Source organism: Sinohyriopsis cumingii, chromosome 10 (assembly GCF_028554795.1).
Source record: "Sinohyriopsis cumingii isolate HCF-2022 chromosome 10, ASM2855479v2, whole genome shotgun sequence".
Classification (NCBI taxonomy): domain Eukaryota; kingdom Metazoa; phylum Mollusca; class Bivalvia; order Unionida; family Unionidae; genus Sinohyriopsis; species Sinohyriopsis cumingii.
The window spans coordinates 97,684,151-97,712,104 of record NC_142970.1 but is presented as its reverse complement, the minus strand read 5'-3'; the positions used below and the strand labels follow the sequence as shown (position 1 = coordinate 97,712,104).

The window sequence follows — 27,954 nt, the reverse complement described above, 5'->3', positions numbered from 1 at the left end:
CATAGGGTACCGGAATTATGATTTTTTTCATACTTGATGAGTCCTAATCACTTAACAAGTATCGTTCTAATCAGGCAATATCCAATGTACTGAAAAATCGGTTTTAGACAAAAAATCGAAGAACCGTCAAAAATATTGACTACATTAAACATTGTAGCGCTATTTTCCTTTTACAAAGTAATTTTTCAATCTATCGATGTCAGATATTCATCATCAGCATCCCTATCATCAATCAACACCATCGTCAGAAAGTTCATCTAATTTAGCCACTTCTGGAAACTGTTTGCAGTCAATGAATTATAATGGAAGTGAACAATCTTCACAATCTAGACAAGGAACAGTGAAGAGACAGTTCATGGACCATACAGTTCTGGAGGAGAAAGGCGGAGAGATTATCAAAGCATTGGAGAAGGCTGAATTACACATGGCTGGAACTCACAAATATCAGAAAGAAATAGGACTGAAACACTTGACATTATCATTTAGACAGGACCGGTGCAAGGGTGTTATTAACCCTAGAGAAACCTTTCAGCTTCCGCCGCGGACTTCGGGGGGGGCAAGGTCCAGTTTTTATGTACAAATTTAATGCAGCAATCAGCGACCTAGTATAAAAAAATCATAAAAAGGTCAAATACACAAGTGAGGTCAAAAAGGTCCATATTTTTAGATAGCTATATTAAAACAAAGCATAAGAACAGTATTCACTTGACCAGAGAAGTCAATGGCAGTTCACAGCAGAAGAGGTTTATGCACCCCAACCCCTATTTTATACCTGCATTTTTCACATCCAAATGCCATTTTTGACAGCATGTGGTGCTCACAGTGCAAGCGCAAGCCTTTTCCCTGGATGAAAATTTTGAAAAACATTGTCTACTAAATAGTTTGATGCAATTCAGAATAGTTGTCATGGAAGCCGTTTTTGAGATACTCTAGTTGCCTTGAACCCACGTGTCTACTGCTATGGGAGGTTAGCTCTTCTTCCTAGCCAACTATTGGTATTTCACTATCAACATACTGCAGAGCAACTATGGAAGGTGTACATGCCTGACATCAATGTCAAGAACAACACAAGCCCAAAACTCCTAGTTCACAAATATATCCATATCTATAAATACTAAACAATAATAGCTGAAAAAGTCACACCATAGCCTTAAGTGAAGAAATTTGCCAGGGGCCAATTTACGAAACTGGACCCTGCCACCTCAATGTGTTGCAGGAGAGTTGCATATTTTCCATAGCTAACATTTCTAAAACTAATCAAAACTTTTTGCCTGGAAGTAGAGATTAATGTCACTGGTACAATATTTGTTATATATTAATATGGTTATTCAACAGTCCTGATAATGCACATATATAGGTGGATGTGCCTGCATACATACATACATACATACATATATACATACATACACACAATCATACATACATACATACATACATACATACACACACACACACACACATACATACATACATACATACATACATACATATATGCACACACATACAGCGCATGACAACGTAATATGTCACAATTCATATCGTTTTCAATCATTGAAAAGAAGTAAAGCAACACATTTAAAATATATTTGGATGAAAGCGTTGCCAAGGATTGTAAACATTTATTTTTTCCTACTGTATCCACCTGTTAATAATGAACCAGCTTATTAGTTCCATCACTGCGACTAGTAGGATCATCTTTATACTGGATGTAAAGCATTATAATACAGTGTGTTCATGTACAAAGATTATGTAACATATAGTCAACAGAGTACCTTGTGACTCGCGGGCGTTGAATAATTGGTCAAGATATCCCGTCCAACCTCTGCACAGGTATTGTAGTATCTCCATTTCATGATGACTGAGTGCTATTTCTCATCCTTTGGCATTTCTCTCATGTTTAAGATATGTTCATAGATGTCATTTTTGTTTTTCTCCTCAGTGCAAATTTGTTTGGAAACAGTGACCATTTCTGATAAAACTGCCCATTATCCATTTAGTCATCCCATAGTGTTATAAGTTTTAGATGGTTTTTGCACCATCAAGGCGGTACTATAGAGTTTATTTATGTACCTGTTAGGAAGAAGCGTGTATATCGACTCCGATGTGGTCTAGTGGTTAGGATTCCTGGTTTTCACCCAGGCGGCCCGGGTTCGATCCCCGGCATCGGAACACTTTTTATTATAGGAAACCCTGCGGCTCTCAAGACGTTTGGTGTTGTGCTATTACCTGAGTTGAAGACTAGCGGGACAAATTATCAGAAACATATTAATATTATTATTATTATCATTGTTTGTACTGTTCCAATTTTCACCAAGATAAACGATGAATATTCAAGATTTGAAATGGAACACTTTTATTTAGACATAACAAGTCAACCAATCGTCCGACTTTACAACAGAAATAAATCGTTTTATGGACTGGCATAGGGTACCGGAATTATGATTTTTTCATACTTGATGAGTCCTAATCACTTAACAAGTATCGTTCTAATCAGGCAATATCCAATGTACTGAAAAATCGGTTTTAGACAAAAAATCGAAGAACCGTCAAAAATATTGACTACATTAAACATTGTAGCGCTATTTTCCTTTTACAAAGTAATTTTTCAATCTATCGATGTCAGATATTCATCATCAGCATCCCTATCACCAATCAACACCATCGTCAGAAAGTTCATCTAATTTAGCCACTTCTGGAAACTGTTTGCAGTCAATGAATTATAATGGAAGTGAACAATCTTCACAATCTAGACAAGGAACAGTGAAGAGACAGTTCATGGACCATACAGTTCTGGAGGAGAAAGGCGGAGAGATTATCAAAGCATTGGAGAAGGCTGAATTACACATGGCTGGAACTCACAAATATCAGAAAGAAATAGGACTGAAACACTTGACATTATCATTTAGACAGGACCGGTGCAAGGTTGTTATTAACCCTAGAGAAACCTTTCAGCTTCCGCCGCGGACTTCGGGGGGCAAGGTCCAGTTTTTATGTACAAATTTAATGCAGCAATCAGCGACCTAGTATAAAAAAATCATAAAAAGTCAAATACACAAGTGAGGTCAAAAAGGTCCATATTTTTAGATAGCTATATTAAAACAAAGCATAAGAACAGTATTCACTTGACCAGAGAAGTAAATGGCAGTTCACAGCAGAAGAGGTTTATGCACCCCAACCCCTATTTTATACCTGCATTTTTCACATCCAAATGCCATTTTTGACAGTATGTGGTGCTCACAGTGCAAGCGCAAGCCTTTTCCCTGGATGAAAATTTTGAAAAACATTGTCTACTAAATAGTTTGATGCAATTCAGAATAGTTGTCATCCAAGCCGTTTTTGAGATACTCTAGTTGCATTGAACCCACGTGTCTACTGCTATGGGAGGTTAGCTCTTCTTCCTAGCCAACTATTGGTATTTCACTATCAACATACTGCAGAGTAACTATGGAAGGTGTACATGCCTGACATCAATTTCAAGAACAACACAAGCCCAAAACTCCTAGTTCACAAATATATCCATATATATAAATACTAAACAATAATAGCTGAAAAAGTCACACCATAGCCTTAAGTTAAGAAATTTGCCAGGGGCCAATTTACGAAACTGGACCCTGCCACCTCAATGTGTTGCAGGAGAGTTGCATATTTTCCATAGCTAACATTTCTAAAACTAATCAAAACTTTTTGCCTGGAAGTAGAGATTAATGTCACTGGTACAATATTTGTTATATATTAATATGGTTATTCAACAGTCCTGATAATGCACATATGTAGGTGGATGTGCCTGCATACATACATACATACATACATACATACACAGAATCACACATGCATACATACATACATATATACATACACACACACACATACATACATACATACATACATATATGCACACACATACAGCGCATGACTACGTAATATGTCACAATTCATATCGTTTTCAATCATAGCCAAGAAGTAAAGCAATACACTTAAAATATATTTGGATGAAAGCGTTGCCATGGATTGTAAACATTTTTTTGATCCTACTGTATCCACCTGCTAATAATGAACCAGCTTATTAGTTCCTTCACTGCGGCTAGTAGGATCATCTTTATACTGGATGTAAAGCATTATAATACAGTGTGTTCATGTACAAAGATTATATAACATATAGTCAACAGAGTACCTTTTGACTCGCGGGCATTGAATAATTGGTCAAGATATCCCGTCCAGCCTCTGCACAGGTATTGTAGTATCTCCATTTCATGATGACTGAGTGCTATTTCTCATCCTTTGGCATTTCTCTCATGTTTAAGATATGTTCATAGATGTCATTTTCGTTTTTCTCCTCATTGCAAATTTGTTTGGAAACAGTGACCATTTCTGATAAAATTGCCCATTATCCATTTAGTAATCCCATAGTGTTATAAGTTTTAGATGGTTTTGCACCGTCAAGGCGGTACTATAGAGTTTATTTATGTACCTGTTAGGAAGAAGCGTGTATATCGACTCCGATGTGGTCTAGTGGTTAGGATTCCTGGTTTTCACCCAGGCGGCCCGGGTTCGATCCCCGGCATCGGAACACTTTTTATTATAGGAAACCCTGCGGCTCTCAAGACGTTTGGTGTTGTGCTATTACCTGAGTTGAAGACTAGCGGGACAAATTATCAGAAACATATTAATATTATTATTATTATCATTGTTTGTACTGTTCCAATTTTCCCCAAGATAAACGATGAATATTCAAGATTTGAAATGGAACACTTTTATTTAGACATAACAAGTCAACCAATCGTCCGACTTTACAACAGAAATAAATCGTTTTATGGACTGGCATAGGGTACCGGAATTATGATTTTTTCATACTTGATGAGTCCTAATCACTTAACAAGTATCGTTCTAATCAGGCAATATCCAATGTACTGAAAAATCGGTTTTAGACAAAAAATCGAAGAACCGTCAAAAATATTGACTACATTAAACATTGTAGCGCTATTTTCCTTTTACAAAGTAATTTTTCAATCTATCGATGTCAGATATTCATCATCAGCATCCCTATCATCAATCAACACCATCGTCAGAAAGTTCATCTAATTTAGCCACTTCTGGAAACTGTTTGCAGTCAATGAATTATAATGGAAGTGAACAATCTTCACAATCTAGACAAGGAACAGTGAAGAGACAGTTCATGGACCATACAGTTCTGGAGGAGAAAGGCGGAGAGATTATCAAAGCATTGGAGAAGGCTGAATTACACATGGCTGGAACTCACAAATATCAGAAAGAAATAGGACTGAAACACTTGACATTATCATTTAGACAGGACCGGTGCAAGGTTGTTATTAACCCTAGAGAAACCTTTCAGCTTCCGCCGCGGACTTCGGGGGGCAAGGTCCAGTTTTTATGTACAAATTTAATGCAGCAATCAGCGACCTAGTATAAAAAAATCATAAAAAGTCAAATACACAAGTGAGGTCAAAAAGGTCCATATTTTTAGATAGCTATATTAAAACAAAGCATAAGAACAGTATTCACTTGACCAGAGAAGTAAATGGCAGTTCACAGCAGAAGAGGTTTATGCACCCCAACCCCTATTTTATACCTGCATTTTTCACATCCAAATGCCATTTTTGACAGTATGTGGTGCTCACAGTGCAAGCGCAAGCCTTTTCCCTGGATGAAAATTTTGAAAAACATTGTCTACTAAATAGTTTGATGCAATTCAGAATAGTTGTCATCCAAGCCGTTTTTGAGATACTCTAGTTGCATTGAACCCACGTGTCTACTGCTATGGGAGGTTAGCTCTTCTTCCTAGCCAACTATTGGTATTTCACTATCAACATACTGCAGAGTAACTATGGAAGGTGTACATGCCTGACATCAATTTCAAGAACAACACAAGCCCAAAACTCCTAGTTCACAAATATATCCATATATATAAATACTAAACAATAATAGCTGAAAAAGTCACACCATAGCCTTAAGTTAAGAAATTTGCCAGGGGCCAATTTACGAAACTGGACCCTGCCACCTCAATGTGTTGCAGGAGAGTTGCATATTTTCCATAGCTAACATTTCTAAAACTAATCAAAACTTTTTGCCTGGAAGTAGAGATTAATGTCACTGGTACAATATTTGTTATATATTAATATGGTTATTCAACAGTCCTGATAATGCACATATGTAGGTGGATGTGCCTGCATACATACATACATACATACATACATACACAGAATCACACATGCATACATACATACATATATACATACACACACACACATACATACATACATACATACATACATACATATATGCACACACATACAGCGCATGACTACGTAATATGTCACAATTCATATCGTTTTCAATCATAGCCAAGAAGTAAAGCAATACACTTAAAATATATTTGGATGAAAGCGTTGCCATGGATTGTAAACATTTTTTTGATCCTACTGTATCCACCTGCTAATAATGAACCAGCTTATTAGTTCCTTCACTGCGGCTAGTAGGATCATCTTTATACTGGATGTAAAGCATTATAATACAGTGTGTTCATGTACAAAGATTATATAACATATAGTCAACAGAGTACCTTTTGACTCGCGGGCATTGAATAATTGGTCAAGATATCCCGTCCAGCCTCTGCACAGGTATTGTAGTATCTCCATTTCATGATGACTGAGTGCTATTTCTCATCCTTTGGCATTTCTCTCATGTTTAAGATATGTTCATAGATGTCATTTTCGTTTTTCTCCTCATTGCAAATTTGTTTGGAAACAGTGACCATTTCTGATAAAATTGCCCATTATCCATTTAGTAATCCCATAGTGTTATAAGTTTTAGATGGTTTTTGCACCGTCAAGGCGGTACTATAGAGTTTATTTATGTACCTGTTAGGAAGAAGCGTGTATATCGACTCCGATGTGGTCTAGTGGTTAGGATTCCTGGTTTTCACCCAGGCGGCCCGGGTTCGATCCCCGGCATCGGAACACTTTTTATTATAGGAAACCCTGCGGCTCTCAAGACGTTTGGTGTTGTGCTATTACCTGAGTTGAAGACTAGCGGGACAAATTATCAGAAACATATTAATATTATTATTATTATCATTGTTTGTACTGTTCCAATTTTCCCCAAGATAAACGATGAATATTCAAGATTTGAAATGGAACACTTTTATTTAGACATAACAAGTCAACCAATCGTCCGACTTTACAACAGAAATAAATCGTTTTATGGACTGGCATAGGGTACCGGAATTATGATTTTTTCATACTTGATGAGTCCTAATCACTTAACAAGTATCGTTCTAATCAGGCAATATCCAATGTACTGAAAAATCGGTTTTAGACAAAAAATCGAAGAACCGTCAAAAATATTGACTACATTAAACATTGTAGCGCTATTTTCCTTTTACAAAGTAATTTTTCAATCTATCGATGACAGATATTCATCATCAGCATCCCTATCATCAATCAACACCATCGTCAGAAAGTTCATCTAATTTAGCCACTTCTGGAAACTGTTTGCAGTCAATGAATTATAATGGAAGTGAACAATCTTCACAATCTAGACAAGGAACAGTGAAGAGACAGTTCATGGACCATACAGTTCTGGAGGAGAAAGGCGGAGAGATTATCAAAGCATTGGAGAAGGCTGAATTACACATGGCTGGAACTCACAAATATCAGAAAGAAATAGGACTGAAACACTTGACATTATCATTTAGACAGGACCGGTGCAAGGGTGTTATTAACCCTAGAGAAACCTTTCAGCTTCCGCCGCGGACTTCGGGGGGGGCAAGGTCCAGTTTTTATGTACAAATTTAATGCAGCAATCAGCGACCTAGTATAAAAAAATCATAAAAAGGTCAAATACACAAGTGAGGTCAAAAAGGTCCATATTTTTAGATACCTGTATTAAAACAAAGCATAAGAACAGTATTCACTTGACCAGAGAAGTCAATGGCAGTTCACAGCAGAAGAGGTTTATGCACCCCAACCCCTATTTTATACCTGCATTTTTCACATCCAAATGCCATTTTTGACAGCATGTGGTGCTCACAGTGCAAGCGCAAGCCTTTTCCCTGGATGAAAATTTTGAAAAACATTGTTACTAAATAGTTTGATGCAATTCAGAATAGTTGTCATGCAAGCCGTTTTTGAGATACTCTAGTTGCCTTGAACCCACGTGTCTACTGCTATGGGAGGTTAGCTCTTCTTCCTAGCCAACTATTGGTATTTCACTATCAACATACTGCAGAGCAACTATGGAAGGTGTACATGCCTGACATCAATGTCAAGAACAACACAAGCCCAAAACTCCTAGTTCACAAATATATCCATATATATAAATACTAAACAATAATAGCTGAAAAAGTCACACCATAGCCTTAAGTTAAGAAATTTTCCAGGGGCCAATTTACGAAACTGGACCCTGCCACCTCAATGTGTTGCAGGAGAGTTGCATATTTTCCATAGCTAACATTTCTAAAACTAATCAAAACTTTTTGCCTGGAAGTAGAGATTAATGTCACTGGTACAATATTTGTTATATATTAATATGGTTATTCAACAGTCCTGATAATGCACATATGTAGGTGGATGTGCCTGCATACATACATACATACATACATACATACATACACAGAATCACACATGCATACATACATACATATATACATACACACACACACATACATACATACATACATACATACATACATATATGCACACACATACAGCTCATGACTACGTAATATGTCACAATTCATATCGTTTTCAATCATAGCCAAGAAGTAAAGCAATACACTTAAAATATATTTGGATGAAAGCGTTGCCATGGATTGTAAACATTTTTTTGATCCTACTGTATCCACCTGCTAATAATGAACCAGCTTATTAGTTCCTTCACTGCGGCTAGTAGGATCATCTTTATACTGGATGTAAAGCATTATAATACAGTGTGTTCATGTACAAAGATTATATAACATATAGTCAACAGAGTACCTTTTGACTCGCGGGCATTGAATAATTGGTCAAGATATCCCGTCCAGCCTCTGCACAGGTATTGTAGTATCTCCATTTCATGATGACTGAGTGCTATTTCTCATCCTTTGGCATTTCTCTCATGTTTAAGATATGTTCATAGATGTCATTTTCGTTTTTCTCCTCATTGCAAATTTGTTTGGAAACAGTGACCATTTCTGATAAAATTGCCCATTATCCATTTAGTAATCCCATAGTGTTATAAGTTTTAGATGGTTTTTGCACCGTCAAGGCGGTACTATAGAGTTTATTTATGTACCTGTTAGGAAGAAGCGTGTATATCGACTCCGATGTGGTCTAGTGGTTAGGATTCCTGGTTTTCACCCAGGCGGCCCGGGTTCGATCCCCGGCATCGGAACACTTTTTATTATAGGAAACCCTGCGGCTCTCAAGACGTTTGGTGTTGTGCTATTACCTGAGTTGAAGACTAGCGGGACAAATTATCAGAAACATATTAATATTATTATTATTATCATTGTTTGTACTGTTCCAATTTTCCCCAAGATAAACGATGAATATTCAAGATTTGAAATGGAACACTTTTATTTAGACATAACAAGTCAACCAATCGTCCGACTTTACAACAGAAATAAATCGTTTTATGGACTGGCATAGGGTACCGGAATTATGATTTTTTCATACTTGATGAGTCCTAATCACTTAACAAGTATCGTTCTAATCAGGCAATATCCAATGTACTGAAAAATCGGTTTTAGACAAAAAATCGAAGAACCGTCAAAAATATTGACTACATTAAACATTGTAGCGCTATTTTCCTTTTACAAAGTAATTTTTCAATCTATCGATGACAGATATTCATCATCAGCATCCCTATCATCAATCAACACCATCGTCAGAAAGTTCATCTAATTTAGCCACTTCTGGAAACTGTTTGCAGTCAATGAATTATAATGGAAGTGAACAATCTTCACAATCTAGACAAGGAACAGTGAAGAGACAGTTCATGGACCATACAGTTCTGGAGGAGAAAGGCGGAGAGATTATCAAAGCATTGGAGAAGGCTGAATTACACATGGCTGGAACTCACAAATATCAGAAAGAAATAGGACTGAAACACTTGACATTATCATTTAGACAGGACCGGTGCAAGGGTGTTATTAACCCTAGAGAAACCTTTCAGCTTCCGCCGCGGACTTCGGGGGGGGCAAGGTCCAGTTTTTATGTACAAATTTAATGCAGCAATCAGCGACCTAGTATAAAAAAATCATAAAAAGGTCAAATACACAAGTGAGGTCAAAAAGGTCCATATTTTTAGATACCTGTATTAAAACAAGGCATAAGAACAGTATTCACTTGACCAGAGAAGTCAATGGCAGTTCACAGCAGAAGAGGTTTATGCACCCCAACCCCTATTTTATACCTGCATTTTTCACATCCAAATGCCATTTTTGACAGCATGTGGTGCTCACAGTGCAAGCGCAAGCCTTTTCCCTGGATGAAAATTTTGAAAAACATTGTTACTAAATAGTTTGATGCAATTCAGAATAGTTGTCATGCAAGCCGTTTTTGAGATACTCTAGTTGCCTTGAACCCACGTGTCTACTGCTATGGGAGGTTAGCTCTTCTTCCTAGCCAACTATTGGTATTTCACTATCAACATACTGCAGAGCAACTATGGAAGGTGTACATGCCTGACATCAATGTCAAGAACAACACAAGCCCAAAACTCCTAGTTCACAAATATATCCATATCTATAAATACTAAACAATAATAGCTGAAAAAGTCACACCATAGCCTTAAGTTAAGAAATTTGCCAGGGGCCAATTTACGAAACTGGACCCTGCCACCTCAATGTGTTGCAGGAGAGTTGCATATTTTCCATAGCTAACATTTCTAAAACTAATCAAAACTTTTTGCCTGGAAGTAGAGATTAATGTCACTGGTACAATATTTGTTATATATTAATATGGTTATTCAACAGTCCTGATAATGCACATATATAGGTGGATGTGCCTGCATACATACATACATACATACATACATACATACATACATATATACATACATACACACAATCATACATACATACATACATACATACATACACACACACACACACATACATACATACATACATACATACATACATACATACATACATACATACATACATATATGCACACACATACAGCGCATGACAACGTAATATGTCACAATTCATATCGTTTTCAATCATTGAAAAGAAGTAAAGCAACACATTTAAAATATATTTGGATGAAAGCGTTGCCAAGGATTGTAAACATTTATTTTTTCCTACTGTATCCACCTGTTAATAATGAACCAGCTTATTAGTTCCATCACTGCGACTAGTAGGATCATCTTTATACTGGATGTAAAGCATTATAATACAGTGTGTTCATGTACAAAGATTATATAACATATAGTCAACAGAGTACCTTGTGACTCGCGGGCGTTGAATAATTGGTCAAGATATCCCGTCCAACCTCTGCACAGGTATTGTAGTATCTCCATTTCATGATGACTGAGTGCTATTTCTCATCCTTTGGCATTTCTCTCATGTTTAAGATATGTTCATAGATGTCATTTTTGTTTTTCTCCTCAGTGCAAATTTGTTTGGAAACAGTGACCATTTCTGATAAAACTGCCCATTATCCATTTAGTCATCCCATAGTGTTATAAGTTTTAGATGGTTTTTGCACCGTCAAGGCGGTACTATAGAGTTTATTTATGTACCTGTTAGGAAGAAGCGTGTATATCGACTCCGATGTGGTCTAGTGGTTAGGATTCCTGGTTTTCACCCAGGCGGCCCGGGTTCGATCCCCGGCATCGGAACACTTTTTATTATAGGAAACCCTGCGGCTCTCAAGACGTTTGGTGTTGTGCTATTACCTGAGTTGAAGACTAGCGGGACAAATTATCAGAAACATATTAATATTATTATTATTATCATTGTTTGTACTGTTCCAATTTTCCCCAAGATAAACGATGAATATTCAAGATTTGAAATGGAACACTTTTATTTAGACATAACAAGTCAACCAATCGTCCGACTTTACAACAGAAATAAATCGTTTTATGGACTGGCATAGGGTACCGGAATTATGATTTTTTTCATACTTGATGAGTCCTAATCACTTAACAAGTATCGTTCTAATCAGGCAATATCCAATGTACTGAAAAATCGGTTTTAGACAAAAAATCGAAGAACCGTCAAAAATATTGACTACATTAAACATTGTAGCGCTATTTTCCTTTTACAAAGTAATTTTTCAATCTATCGATGTCAGATATTCATCATCAGCATCCCTATCATCAATCAACACCATCGTCAGAAAGTTCATCTAATTTAGCCACTTCTGGAAACTGTTTGCAGTCAATGAATTATAATGGAAGTGAACAATCTTCACAATCTAGACAAGGAACAGTGAAGAGACAGTTCATGGACCATACAGTTCTGGAGGAGAAAGGCGGAGAGATTATCAAAGCATTGGAGAAGGCTGAATTACACATGGCTGGAACTCACAAATATCAGAAAGAAATAGGACTGAAACACTTGACATTATCATTTAGACAGGACCGGTGCAAGGGTGTTATTAACCCTAGAGAAACCTTTCAGCTTCCGCCGCGGACTTCGGGGGGCAAGGTCCAGTTTTTATGTACAAATTTAATGCAGCAATCAGCGACCTAGTATAAAAAAATCATAAAAAGTCAAATACACAAGTGAGGTCAAAAAGGTCCATATTTTTAGATAGCTATATTAAAACAAAGCATAAGAACAGTATTCACTTGACCAGAGAAGTCAATGGCAGTTCACAGCAGAAGAGGTTTATGCACCCCAACCCCTATTTTATACCTGCATTTTTCACATCCAAATGCCATTTTTGACAGTATGTGGTGCTCACAGTGCAAGCGCAAGCCTTTTCCCTGGATGAAAATTTTGAAAAACATTGTCTACTAAATAGTTTGATGCAATTCAGAATAGTTGTCATCCAAGCCGTTTTTGAGATACTCTAGTTGCATTGAACCCACGTGTCTACTGCTATGGGAGGTTAGCTCTTCTTCCTAGCCAACTATTGGTATTTCACTATCAACATACTGCAGAGTAACTATGGAAGGTGTACATGCCTGACATCAATTTCAAGAACAACACAAGCCCAAAACTCCTAGTTCACAAATATATCCATATATATAAATACTAAACAATAATAGCTGAAAAAGTCACACCATAGCCTTAAGTTAAGAAATTTGCCAGGGGCCAATTTACGAAACTGGACCCTGCCACCTCAATGTGTTGCAGGAGAGTTGCATATTTTCCATAGCTAACATTTCTAAAACTAATCAAAACTTTTTGCCTGGAAGTAGAGATTAATGTCACTGGTACAATATTTGTTATATATTAATATGGTTATTCAACAGTCCTGATAATGCACATATGTAGGTGGATGTGCCTGCATACATACATACATACATACATACATACATACACAGAATCACACATGCATACATACATACATATATACATACACACACACACATACATACATACATACATACATACATATATGCACACACATACAGCGCATGACTACGTAATATGTCACAATTCATATCGTTTTCAATCATAGCCAAGAAGTAAAGCAATACACTTAAAATATATTTGGATGAAAGCGTTGCCATGGATTGTAAACATTTTTTTGATCCTACTGTATCCACCTGCTAATAATGAACCAGCTTATTAGTTCCTTCACTGCGGCTAGTAGGATCATCTTTATACTGGATGTAAAGCATTATAATACAGTGTGTTCATGTACAAAGATTATATAACATATAGTCAACAGAGTACCTTTTGACTCGCGGGCATTGAATAATTGGTCAAGATATCCCGTCCAGCCTCTGCACAGGTATTGTAGTATCTCCATTTCATGATGACTGAGTGCTATTTCTCATCCTTTGGCATTTCTCTCATGTTTAAGATATGTTCATAGATGTCATTTTCGTTTTTCTCCTCAGTGCAAATTTGTTTGGAAACAGTGACCATTTCTGATAAAACTGCCCATTATCCATTTAGTCATCCCATAGTGTTATAAGTTTTAGATGGTTTTTGCACCGTCAAGGCGGTACTATAGAGTTTATTTATGTACCTGTTAGGAAGAAGCGTGTATATCGACTCCGATGTGGTCTAGTGGTTAGGATTCCTGGTTTTCACCCAGGCGGCCCGGGTTCGATCCCCGGCATCGGAACACTTTTTATTATAGGAAACCCTGCGGCTCTCAAGACGTTTGGTGTTGTGCTATTACCTGAGTTGAAGACTAGCGGGACAAATTATCAGAAACATATTAATATTATTATTATTATCATTGTTTGTACTGTTCCAATTTTCCCCAAGATAAACGATGAATATTCAAGATTTGAAATGGAACACTTTTATTTAGACATAACAAGTCAACCAATCGTCCGACTTTACAACAGAAATAAATCGTTTTATGGACTGGCATAGGGTACCGGAATTATGATTTTTTTCATACTTGATGAGTCCTAATCACTTAACAAGTATCGTTCTAATCAGGCAATATCCAATGTACTGAAAAATCGGTTTTAGACAAAAAATCGAAGAACCGTCAAAAATATTGACTACATTAAACATTGTAGCGCTATTTTCCTTTTACAAAGTAATTTTTCAATCTATCGATGTCAGATATTCATCATCAGCATCCCTATCATCAATCAACACCATCGTCAGAAAGTTCATCTAATTTAGCCACTTCTGGAAACTGTTTGCAGTCAATGAATTATAATGGAAGTGAACAATCTTCACAATCTAGACAAGGAACAGTGAAGAGACAGTTCATGGACCATACAGTTCTGGAGGAGAAAGGCGGAGAGATTATCAAAGCATTGGAGAAGGCTGAATTACACATGGCTGGAACTCACAAATATCAGAAAGAAATAGGACTGAAACACTTGACATTATCATTTAGACAGGACCGGTTCAAGGGTGTTATTAACCCTAGAGAAACCTTTCAGCTTCCGCCGCGGACTTCGGGGGGGGGCAAGGTCCAGTTTTTATGTACAAATTTAATGCAGCAATCAGCGACCTAGTATAAAAAAATCATAAAAAGGTCAAATACACAAGTGAGGTCAAAAAGGTCCATATTTTTAGATACCTATATTAAAACAAAGCATAAGAACAGTATTCACTTGACCAGAGAAGTCAATGGCAGTTCACAGCAGAAGAGGTTTATGCACCCCAACCCCTATTTTATACCTGCATTTTTCACATCCAAATGCCATTTTTGACAGCATGTGGTGCTCACAGTGCAAGCGCAAGCCTTTTCCCTGGATGAAAATTTTGAAAAACATTGTCTACTAAATAGTTTGATGCAATTCAGAATAGTTGTCATGCAAGCCGTTTTTGAGATACTCTAGTTGCCTTGAACCCACGTGTCTACTGCTATGGGAGGTTAGCTCTTCTTCCTAGCCAACTATTGGTATTTCACTATCAACATACTGCAGAGCAACTATGGAAGGTGTACATGCCTGACATCAATGTCAAGAACAACACAAGCCCAAAACTCCTAGTTCACAAATATATCCATATCTATAAATACTAAACAATAATAGCTGAAAAAGTCACACCATAGCCTTAAGTTAAGAAATTTGCCAGGGGCCAATTTACGAAACTGGACCCTGCCACCTCAATGTGTTGCAGGAGAGTTGCATATTTTCCATAGCTAACATTTCTAAAACTAATCAAAACTTTTTGCCTGGAAGTAGAGATTAATGTCACTGGTACAATATTTGTTATATATTAATATGGTTATTCAACAGTCCTGATAATGCACATATATAGGTGGATGTGCCTGCATACATACATACATACATACATACATACATACATACATACATATATACATACATACACACAATCATACATACATACATACATACATACATACACACACACACACACATACATACATACATACATACATACATACATACATACATACATACATACATACATACATATATGCACACACATACAGCGCATGACAACGTAATATGTCACAATTCATATCGTTTTCAATCATTGAAAAGAAGTAAAGCAACACATTTAAAATATATTTGGATGAAAGCGTTGCCAAGGATTGTAAACATTTATTTTTTCCTACTGTATCCACCTGTTAATAATGAACCAGCTTATTAGTTCCATCACTGCGACTAGTAGGATCATCTTTATACTGGATGTAAAGCATTATAATACAATGTGTTCATGTACAAAGATTATATAACATATAGTCAACAGAGTACCTTGTGACTCGCGGGCGTTGAATAATTGGTCAAGATATCCCGTCCAACCTCTGCACAGGTATTGTAGTATCTCCATTTCATGATGACTGAGTGCTATTTCTCATCCTTTGGCATTTCTCTCATGTTTAAGATATGTTCATAGATGTCATTTTTGTTTTTCTCCTCAGTGCAAATTTGTTTGGAAACAGTGACCATTTCTGATAAAACTGCCCATTATCCATTTAGTCATCCCATAGTGTTATAAGTTTTAGATGGTTTTTGCACCGTCAAGGCGGTACTATAGAGTTTATTTATGTACCTGTTAGGAAGAAGCGTGTATATCGACTCCGATGTGGTCTAGTGGTTAGGATTCCTGGTTTTCACCCAGGCGGCCCGGGTTCGATCCCCGGCATCGGAACACTTTTTATTATAGGAAACCCTGCGGCTCTCAAGACGTTTGGTGTTGTGCTATTACCTGAGTTGAAGACTAGCGGGACAAATTATCAGAAACATATTAATATTATTATTATTATCATTGTTTGTACTGTTCCAATTTTCCCCAAGATAAACGATGAATATTCAAGATTTGAAATGGAACACTTTTATTTAGACATAACAAGTCAACCAATCGTCCGACTTTACAACAGAAATAAATCGTTTTATGGACTGGCATAGGGTACCGGAATTATGATTTTTTTCATACTTGATGAGTCCTAATCACTTAACAAGTATCGTTCTAATCAGGCAATATCCAATGTACTGAAAAATCGGTTTTAGACAAAAAATCGAAGAACCGTCAAAAATATTGACTACATTAAACATTGTAGCGCTATTTTCCTTTTACAAAGTAATTTTTCAATCTATCGATGTCAGATATTCATCATCAGCATCCCTATCATCAATCAACACCATCGTCAGAAAGTTCATCTAATTTAGCCACTTCTGGAAACTGTTTGCAGTCAATGAATTATAATGGAAGTGAACAATCTTCACAATCTAGACAAGGAACAGTGAAGAGACAGTTCATGGACCATACAGTTCTGGAGGAGAAAGGCGGAGAGATTATCAAAGCATTGGAGAAGGCTGAATTACACATGGCTGGAACTCACAAATATCAGAAAGAAATAGGACTGAAACACTTGACATTATCATTTAGACAGGACCGGTGCAAGGGTGTTATTAACCCTAGAGAAACCTTTCAGCTTCCGCCGCGGACTTCGGGGGGCAAGGTCCAGTTTTTATGTACAAATTTAATGCAGCAATCAGCGACCTAGTATAAAAAAATCATAAAAAGTCAAATACACAAGTGAGGTCAAAAAGGTCCATATTTTTAGATAGCTATATTAAAACAAAGCATAAGAACAGTATTCACTTGACCAGAGAAGTCAATGGCAGTTCACAGCAGAAGAGGTTTATGCACCCCAACCCCTATTTTATACCTGCATTTTTCACATCCAAATGCCATTTTTGACAGTATGTGGTGCTCACAGTGCAAGCGCAAGCCTTTTCCCTGGATGAAAATTTTGAAAAACATTGTCTACTAAATAGTTTGATGCAATTCAGAATAGTTGTCATCCAAGCCGTTTTTGAGATACTCTAGTTGCATTGAACCCACGTGTCTACTGCTATGGGAGGTTAGCTCTTCTTCCTAGCCAACTATTGGTATTTCACTATCAACATACTGCAGAGTAACTATGGAAGGTGTACATGCCTGACATCAATTTCAAGAACAACACAAGCCCAAAACTCCTAGTTCACAAATATATCCATATATATAAATACTAAACAATAATAGCTGAAAAAGTCACACCATAGCCTTAAGTTAAGAAATTTGCCAGGGGCCAATTTACGAAACTGGACCCTGCCACCTCAATGTGTTGCAGGAGAGTTGCATATTTTCCATAGCTAACATTTCTAAAACTAATCAAAACTTTTTGCCTGGAAGTAGAGATTAATGTCACTGGTACAATATTTGTTATATATTAATATGGTTATTCAACAGTCCTGATAATGCACATATGTAGGTGGATGTGCCTGCATACATACATACATACATACATACATACACAGAATCACACATGCATACATACATACATATATACATACACACACACACATACATACATACATACATACATACATACATACATACATACATACATACATATATGCACACACATACAGCGCATGACTACGTAATATGTCACAATTCATATCGTTTTCAATCATAGCCAAGAAGTAAAGCAATACACTTAAAATATATTTGGATGAAAGCGTTGCCATGGATTGTAAACATTTTTTTGATCCTACTGTATCCACCTGCTAATAATGAACCAGCTTATTAGTTCCTTCACTGCGGCTAGTAGGATCATCTTTATACTGGATGTAAAGCATTATAATACAGTGTGTTCATGTACAAAGATTATATAACATATAGTCAACAGAGTACCTTTTGACTCGCGGGCATTGAATAATTGGTCAAGATATCCCGTCCAGCCTCTGCACAGGTATTGTAGTATCTCCATTTCATGATGACTGAGTGCTATTTCTCATCCTTTGGCATTTCTCTCATGTTTAAGATATGTTCATAGATGTCATTTTCGTTTTTCTCCTCATTGCAAATTTGTTTGGAAACAGTGACCATTTCTGATAAAATTGCCCATTATCCATTTAGTAATCCCATAGTGTTATAAGTTTTAGATGGTTTTTGCACCGTCAAGGCGGTACTATAGAGTTTATTTATGTACCTGTTAGGAAGAAGCGTGTATATCGACTCCGATGTGGTCTAGTGGTTAGGATTCCTGGTTTTCACCCAGGCGGCCCGGGTTCGATCCCCGGCATCGGAACACTTTTTATTATAGGAAACCCTGCGGCTCTCAAGACGTTTGGTGTTGTGCTATTACCTGAGTTGAAGACTAGCGGGACAAATTATCAGAAACATATAAATATTATTATTATTATCATTGTTTGTACTGTTCCAATTTTCCCCAAGATAAACGATGAATATTCAAGATTTGAAATGGAACACTTTTATTTAGACATAACAAGTCAACCAATCGTCCGACTTTACAACAGAAATAAATCGTTTTATGGACTGGCATAGGGTACCGGAATTATGATTTTTTTCATACTTGATGAGTCCTAATCACTTAACAAGTATCGTTCTAATCAGGCAATATCCAATGTACTGAAAAATCGGTTTTAGACAAAAAATCGAAGAACCGTCAAAAATATTGACTACATTAAACATTGTAGCGCTATTTTCCTTTTACAAAGTAATTTTTCAATCTATCGATGTCAGATATTCATCATCAGCATCCCTATCATCAATCAACACCATCGTCAGAAAGTTCATCTAATTTAGCCACTTCTGGAAACTGTTTGCAGTCAATGAATTATAATGGAAGTGAACAATCTTCACAATCTAGACAAGGAACAGTGAAAAGACAGTTCATGGACCATACAGTTCTGGAGGAGAAAGGCGGAGAGATTATCAAAGCATTGGAGAAGGCTGAATTACACATGGCTGGAACTCACAAATATCAGAAAGAAATAGGACTGAAACACTTGACATTATCATTTAGACAGGACCGGTGCAAGGGTGTTATTAACCCTAGAGAAACCTTTCAGCTTCCGCCGCGGACTTCGGGGGGGGGGGGGCAAGGTCCAGTTTTTATGTACAAATTTAATGCAGCAATCAGCGACCTAGTATAAAAAAATCATAAAAAGGTCAAATACACAAGTGAGGTCAAAAAGGTCCATATTTTTAGATAGCTATATTAAAACAAAGCATAAGAACAGTATTCACTTGACCAGAGAAGTCAATGGCAGTTCACAGCAGAAGAGGTTTATGCACCCCAACCCCTATTTTATACCTGCATTTTTCACATCCAAATGCCATTTTTGACAGCATGTGGTGCTCACAGTGCAAGCGCAAGCCTTTTCCCTGGATGAAAATTTTGAAAAACATTGTCTACTAAATAGTTTGATGCAATTCAGAATAGTTGTCATGCAAGCCGTTTTTGAGATACTCTAGTTGCATTGAACCCACGTGTCTACTCCTATGGGAGCTTAGCTCTTCTTCCTAGCCAACTATTGGTATTTCACTATCAACATACTGCAGAGCAACTATGGAAGGTGTACATGCCTGACATCAATGTCAAGAACAACACAAGCCCAAAACTCCTAGTTCACAAATATATCCATATCTATAAATACTAAACAATAATAGCTGAAAAAGTCACACCATAGCCTTAAGTTAAGAAATTTGCCAGGGGCCAATTTACGAAACTGGACCCTGCCACCTCAATGTGTTGCAGGAGAGTTGCATATTTTCCATAGCTAACATTTCTAAAACTAATCAAAACTTTTTGCCTGGAAGTAGAGATTAATGTCACTGGTACAATATTTGTTATATATTAATATGGTTATTCAACAGTCCTGATAATGCACATATATAGGTGGATGTGCCTGCATACATACATACATACATACATACATACATATATACATACATACACACAATCATACATACATACATACATACATACACACACACACACACATACATACATACATACATACATACATACATACATACATACATACATACATACATATATGCACACACATACAGCGCATGACAACGTAATATGTCACAATTCATATCGTTTTCAATCATTGAAAAGAAGTAAAGCAACACATTTAAAATATATTTGGATGAAAGCGTTGCCAAGGATTGTAAACATTTATTTTTTCCTACTGTATCCACCTGTTAATAATGAACCAGCTTATTAGTTCCATCACTGCGACTAGTAGGATCATCTTTATACTGGATGTAAAGCATTATAATACAGTGTGTTCATGTACAAAGATTATATAACATATAGTCAACAGAGTACCTTGTGACTCGCGGGCGTTGAATAATTGGTCAAGATATCCCGTCCAGCCTCTGCACAGGTATTGTAGTATCTCCATTTCATGATGACTGAGTGCTATTTCTCATCCTTTGGCATTTCTCTCATGTTTAAGATATGTTCATAGATGTCATTTTTGTTTTTCTCCTCAGTGCAAATTTGTTTGGAAACAGTGACCATTTCTGATAAAACTGCCCATTATCCATTTAGTCATCCCATAGTGTTATAAGTTTTAGATGGTTTTTGCACCGTCAAGGCGGTACTATAGAGTTTATTTATGTACCTGTTAGGAAGAAGCGTGTATATCGACTCCGATGTGGTCTAGTGGTTAGGATTCCTGGTTTTCACCCAGGCGGCCCGGGTTCGATCCCCGGCATCGGAACACTTTTTATTATAGGAAACCCTGCGGCTCTCAAGACGTTTGGTGTTGTGCTATTACCTGAGTTGAAGACTAGCGGGACAAATTATCAGAAACATATTAATATTATTATTATTATCATTGTTTGTACTGTTCCAATTTTCCCCAAGAGAAACGATGAATATTCAAGATTTGAAATCGAACACTTTTATTTCGACATAACAAGTCAACCAATCGTCCGACTTTACAACAGAAATAAATCGTTTTATGGACTGGCATAGGGTACCGGAATTATGATTTTTTTCATACTTGATGAGTCCTAATCACTTAACAAGTATCGTTCTAATCAGGCAATATCCAATGTACTGAAAAATCGGTTTTAGACAAAAAATCGAAGAACCGTCAAAAATATTGACTACATTAAACATTGTAGCGCTATTTTCCTTTTACAAAGTAATTTTTCAATCTATCGATGTCAGATATTCATCATCAGCATCCCTATCATCAATCAACACCATCGTCAGAAAGTTCATCTAATTTAGCCACTTCTGGAAACTGTTTGCAGTCAATGAATTATAATGGAAGTGAACAATCTTCACAATCTAGACAAGGAACAGTGAAGAGACAGTTCATGGACCATACAGTTCTGGAGGAGAAAGGCGGAGAGATTATCAAAGCATTGGAGAAGGCTGAATTACACATGGCTGGAACTCACAAATATCAGAAAGAAATAGGACTGAAACACTTGACATTATCATTTAGACACGACCGGTGCAAGGGTGTTATTAACCCTAGAGAAACCTTTCAGCTTCCGCCGCGGACTTCGGGGGGCAAGGTCCAGTTTTTATGTACAAATTTAATGCAGCAATCAGCGACCTAGTATAAAAAAATCATAAAAAGTCAAATACACAAGTGAGGTCAAAAAGGTCCATATTTTTAGATAGCTATATTAAAACAAAGCATAAGAACAGTATTCACTTGACCAGAGAAGTCAATGGCAGTTCACAGCAGAAGAGGTTTATGCACCCCAACCCCTATTTTATACCTGCATTTTTCACATCCAAATGCCATTTTTGACAGTATGTGGTGCTCACAGTGCAAGCGCAAGCCTTTTCCCTGGATGAAAATTTTGAAAAACATTGTCTACTAAATAGTTTGATGCAATTCAGAATAGTTGTCATCCAAGCCGTTTTTGAGATACTCTAGTTGCATTGAACCCACGTGTCTACTGCTATGGGAGGTTAGCTCTTCTTCCTAGCCAACTATTGGTATTTCACTATCAACATACTGCAGAGTAACTATGGAAGGTGTACATGCCTGACATCAATTTCAAGAACAACACAAGCCCAAAACTCCTAGTTCACAAATATATCCATATATATAAATACTAAACAATAATAGCTGAAAAAGTCACACCATAGCCTTAAGTAAGAAATTTGCCAGGGGCCAATTTACGAAACTGGACCCTGCCACCTCAATGTGTTGCAGGAGAGTTGCATATTTTCCATAGCTAACATTTCTAAAACTAATCAAAACTTTTTGCCTGGAAGTAGAGATTAATGTCACTGGTACAATATTTGTTATATATTAATATGGTTATTCAACAGTCCTGATAATGCACATATGTAGGTGGATGTGCCTGCATACATACATACATACATACATACATACACAGAATCACACATGCATACATACATACATATATACATACACACACACACATACATACTTACATACATACATACATACATACATACATACATACATACATACATACATACATATATGCACACACATACAGCGCATGACTACGTAATATGTCACAATTCATATCGTTTTCAATCATAGCCAAGAAGTAAAGCAATACACTTAAAATATATTTGGATGAAAGCGTTGCCATGGATTGTAAACATTTTTTTGATCCTACTGTATCCACCTGCTAATAATGAACCAGCTTATTAGTTCCTTCACTGCGGCTAGTAGGATCATCTTTATACTGGATGTAAAGCATTATAATACAGTGTGTTCATGTACAAAGATTATATAACATATAGTCAACAGAGTACCTTTTGACTCGCGGGCATTGAATAATTGGTCAAGATATCCCGTCCAGCCTCTGCACAGGTATTGTAGTATCTCCATTTCATGATGACTGAGTGCTATTTCTCATCCTTTGGCATTTCTCTCATGTTTAAGATATGTTCATAGATGTCATTTTCGTTTTTCTCCTCAGTGCAAATTTGTTTGGAAACAGTGACCATTTCTGATAAAACTGCCCATTATCCATTTAGTCATCCCATAGTGTTATAAGTTTTAGATGGTTTTTGCACCGTCAAGGCGGTACTATAGAGTTTATTTATGTACCTGTTAGGAAGAAGCGTGTATATCGACTCCGATGTGGTCTAGTGGTTAGGATTCCTGGTTTTCACCCAGGCGGCCCGGGTTCGATCCCCGGCATCGGAACACTTTTTATTATAGGAAACCCTGCGGCTCTCAAGACGTTTGGTGTTGTGCTATTACCTGAGTTGAAGACTAGCGGGACAAATTATCAGAAACATATTAATATTATTATTATTATCATTGTTTGTACTGTTCCAATTTTCCCCAAGATAAACGATGAATATTCAAGATTTGAAATGGAACACTTTTATTTAGACATAACAAGTCAACCAATCGTCCGACTTTACAACAGAAATAAATCGTTTTATGGACTGGCATAGGGTACCGGAATTATGATTTTTTTCATACTTGATGAGTCCGAATCACTTAACAAGTATCGTTCTAATCAGGCAATATCCAATGTACTGAAAAATCGGTTTTAGACAAAAAATCGAAGAACCGTCAAAAATATTGACTACATTAAACATTGTAGCGCTATTTTCCTTTTACAAAGTAATTTTTCAATCTATCGATGTCAGATATTCATCATCAGCATCCCTATCATCAATCAACACCATCGTCAGAAAGTTCATCTAATTTAGCCACTTCTGGAAACTGTTTGCAGTCAATGAATTATAATGGAAGTGAACAATCTTCACAATCTAGACAAGGAACAGTGAAGAGACAGTTCATGGACCATACAGTTCTGGAGGAGAAAGGCGGAGAGATTATCAAAGCATTGGAGAAGGCTGAATTACACATGGCTGGAACTCACAAATATCAGAAAGAAATAGGACTGAAACACTTGACATTATCATTTAGACAGGACCGGTGCAAGGGTGTTATTAACCCTAGAGAAACCTTTCAGCTTCCGCCGCGGACTTCGGGGGGGGGGGGGGCAAGGTCCAGTTTTTATGTACAAATTTAATGCAGCAATCAGCGACCTAGTATAAAAAAATCATAAAAAGGTCAAATACACAATTGAGGTCAAAAAGGTCCATATTTTTAGATACCTATATTAAAACAAAGCATAAGAACAGTATTCACTTGACCAGAGAAGTCAATGGCAGTTCACAGCAGAAGAGGTTTATGCACCCCAACCCCTATTTTATACCTGCATTTTTCACATCCAAATGCCATTTTTGACAGCATGTGGTGCTCACAGAGCAAGCGCAAGCCTTTTCCCTGGATGAAAATTTTGAAAAACATTGTCTACTAAATAGTTTGATGCAATTCAGAATAGTTGTCATGCAAGCCGTTTTTGAGATACTCTAGTTGCCTTGAACCCACGTGTCTACTGCTATGGGAGGTTAGCTCTTCTTCCTAGCCAACTATTGGTATTTCACTATCAACATACTGCAGAGCAACTATGGAAGGTGTACATGCCTGACATCAATGTCAAGAACAACACAAGCCCAAAACTCCTAGTTCACAAATATATCCATATCTATAAATACTAAACAATAATAGCTGAAAAAGTCACACCATAGCCTTAAGTTAAGAAATTTGCCAGGGGCCAATTTACGAAACTGGACCCTGCCACCTCAATGTGTTGCAGGAGAGTTGCATATTTTCCATAGCTAACATTTCTAAAACTAATCAAAACTTTTTGCCTGGAAGTAGAGATTAATGTCACTGGTACAATATTTGTTATATATTAATATGGTTATTCAACAGTCCTGATAATGCACATATATAGGTGGATGTGCCTGCATACATACATACATACATACATACATACATACATACATATATACATACATACACACAATCATACATACATACATACATACATACATACACACACACACACACATACATACATACATACATACATACATACATATATGCACACACATACAGCGCATGACTACGTAATATGTCACAATTCATATCGTTTTCAATCATTGAAAAGAAGTAAAGCAACACATTTAAAATATATTTGGATGAAAGCGTTGCCAAGGATTGTAAACATTTATTTTTTCCTACTGTATCCACCTGTTAATAATGAACCAGCTTATTAGTTCCATCACTGCGACTAGTAGGATCATCTTTATACTGGATGTAAAGCATTATAATACAGTGTGTTCATGTACAAAGATTATATAACATATAGTCAACAGAGTACCTTGTGACTCGCGGGCGTTGAATAATTGGTCAAGATATCCCGTCCAACCTCTGCACAGGTATTGTAGTATCTCCATTTCATGATGACTGAGTGCTATTTCTCATCCTTTGGCATTTCTCTCATGTTTAAGATATGTTCATAGATGTCATTTTTGTTTTTCTCCTCAGTGCAAATTTGTTTGGAAACAGTGACCATTTCTGATAAAACTGCCCATTATCCATTTAGTCATCCCATAGTGTTATAAGTTTTAGATGGTTTTTGCACCGTCAAGGCGGTACTATAGAGTTTATTTATGTACCTGTTAGGAAGAAGCGTGTATATCGACTCCGATGTGGTCTAGTGGTTAGGATTCCTGGTTTTCACCCAGGCGGCCCGGGTTCGATCCCCGGCATCGGAACACTTTTTATTATAGGAAACCCTGCGGCTCTCAAGACGTTTGGTGTTGTGCTATTACCTGAGTTGAAGACTAGCGGGACAAATTATCAGAAACATATTAATATTATTATTATTATCATTGTTTGTACTGTTCCAATTTTCCCCAAGATAAACGATGAATATTCAAGATTTGAAATGGAACACTTTTATTTAGACATAACAAGTCAACCAATCGTCCGACTTTACAACAGAAATAAATCGTTTTATGGACTGGCATAGGGTACCGGAATTATGATTTTTTTCATACTTGATGAGTCCTAATCACTTAACAAGTATCGTTCTAATCAGGCAATATCCAATGTACTGAAAAATCGGTTTTAGACAAAAAATCGAAGAACCGTCAAAAATATTGACTACATTAAACATTGTAGCGCTATTTTCCTTTTACAAAGTAATTTTTCAATCTATCGATGTCAGATATTCATCATCAGCATCCCTATCATCAATCAACACCATCGTCAGAAAGTTCATCTAATTTAGCCACTTCTGGAAACTGTTTGCAGTCAATGAATTATAATGGAAGTGAACAATCTTCACAATCTAGACAAGGAACAGTGAAGAGACAGTTCATGGACCATACAGTTCTGGAGGAGAAAGGCGGAGAGATTATCAAAGCATTGGAGAAGGCTGAATTACACATGGCTGGAACTCACAAATATCAGAAAGAAATAGGACTGAAACACTTGACATTATCATTTAGACAGGACCGGTGCAAGGGTGTTGTTAACCCTAGAGAAACCTTTCAGCTTCCGCCGCGGACTTCGGGGGGCAAGGTCCAGTTTTTATGTACAAATTTAATGCAGCAATCAGCGACCTAGTATAAAAAAATCATAAAAAGTCAAATACACAAGTGAGGTCAAAAAGGTCCATATTTTTAGATAGCTATATTAAAACAAAGCATAAGAACAGTATTCACTTGACCAGAGAAGTCAATGGCAGTTCACAGCAGAAGAGGTTTATGCACCCCAACCCCTATTTTATACCTGCATTTTTCACATCCAAATGCCATTTTTGACAGTATGTGGTGCTCACAGTGCAAGCGCAAGCCTTTTCCCTGGATGAAAATTTTGAAAAACATTGTCTACTAAATAGTTTGATGCAATTCAGAATAGTTGTCATCCAAGCCGTTTTTGAGATACTCTAGTTGCATTGAACCCACGTGTCTACTGCTATGGGAGGTTAGCTCTTCTTCCTAGCCAACTATTGGTATTTCACTATCAACATACTGCAGAGTAACTATGGAAGGTGTACATGCCTGACATCAATTTCAAGAACAACACAAGCCCAAAACTCCTAGTTCACAAATATATCCATATATATAAATACTAAACAATAATAGCTGAAAAAGTCACACCATAGCCTTAAGTTAAGAAATTTGCCAGGGGCCAATTTACGAAACTGGACCCTGCCACCTCAATGTGTTGCAGGAGAGTTGC

General features: G+C 36.9%; 11 non-coding genes across 11 annotated transcripts; all 11 read left to right on the top strand.

The window, feature by feature from the left end:
- The first annotated feature begins 2,097 nt into the window (after window positions 1–2,097).
- Trnae-uuc (transfer RNA glutamic acid (anticodon UUC)) lies at window positions 2,098–2,169 on the top strand. Its single transcript has one exon. It is a non-coding gene; the product is annotated as a tRNA-Glu (tRNA).
- Window positions 2,170–4,495: 2,326 nt separating this feature from the next.
- On the top strand, window positions 4,496–4,567 carry Trnae-uuc (transfer RNA glutamic acid (anticodon UUC)). The gene has a single exon. It is a non-coding gene; the product is annotated as a tRNA-Glu (tRNA).
- A 2,335-nt stretch (window positions 4,568–6,902) lies between these two features.
- Window positions 6,903–6,974, top strand: Trnae-uuc (transfer RNA glutamic acid (anticodon UUC)). The gene has a single exon. It is a non-coding gene; the product is annotated as a tRNA-Glu (tRNA).
- A 2,341-nt stretch (window positions 6,975–9,315) lies between these two features.
- Window positions 9,316–9,387, top strand: Trnae-uuc (transfer RNA glutamic acid (anticodon UUC)). The gene has a single exon. It is a non-coding gene; the product is annotated as a tRNA-Glu (tRNA).
- A 2,385-nt stretch (window positions 9,388–11,772) lies between these two features.
- Window positions 11,773–11,844, top strand: Trnae-uuc (transfer RNA glutamic acid (anticodon UUC)). The gene has a single exon. It is a non-coding gene; the product is annotated as a tRNA-Glu (tRNA).
- Window positions 11,845–14,180: 2,336 nt separating this feature from the next.
- Window positions 14,181–14,252, top strand: Trnae-uuc (transfer RNA glutamic acid (anticodon UUC)). Its single transcript has one exon. It is a non-coding gene; the product is annotated as a tRNA-Glu (tRNA).
- A 2,396-nt stretch (window positions 14,253–16,648) lies between these two features.
- Window positions 16,649–16,720, top strand: Trnae-uuc (transfer RNA glutamic acid (anticodon UUC)). Its single transcript has one exon. It is a non-coding gene; the product is annotated as a tRNA-Glu (tRNA).
- Window positions 16,721–19,076: 2,356 nt separating this feature from the next.
- Trnae-uuc (transfer RNA glutamic acid (anticodon UUC)) lies at window positions 19,077–19,148 on the top strand. The gene has a single exon. It is a non-coding gene; the product is annotated as a tRNA-Glu (tRNA).
- Window positions 19,149–21,528: 2,380 nt separating this feature from the next.
- Window positions 21,529–21,600, top strand: Trnae-uuc (transfer RNA glutamic acid (anticodon UUC)). Its single transcript has one exon. It is a non-coding gene; the product is annotated as a tRNA-Glu (tRNA).
- Window positions 21,601–23,967: 2,367 nt separating this feature from the next.
- Window positions 23,968–24,039, top strand: Trnae-uuc (transfer RNA glutamic acid (anticodon UUC)). Its single transcript has one exon. It is a non-coding gene; the product is annotated as a tRNA-Glu (tRNA).
- Window positions 24,040–26,408: 2,369 nt separating this feature from the next.
- Window positions 26,409–26,480, top strand: Trnae-uuc (transfer RNA glutamic acid (anticodon UUC)). Its single transcript has one exon. It is a non-coding gene; the product is annotated as a tRNA-Glu (tRNA).
- Window positions 26,481–27,954: the final 1,474 nt, after the last annotated feature.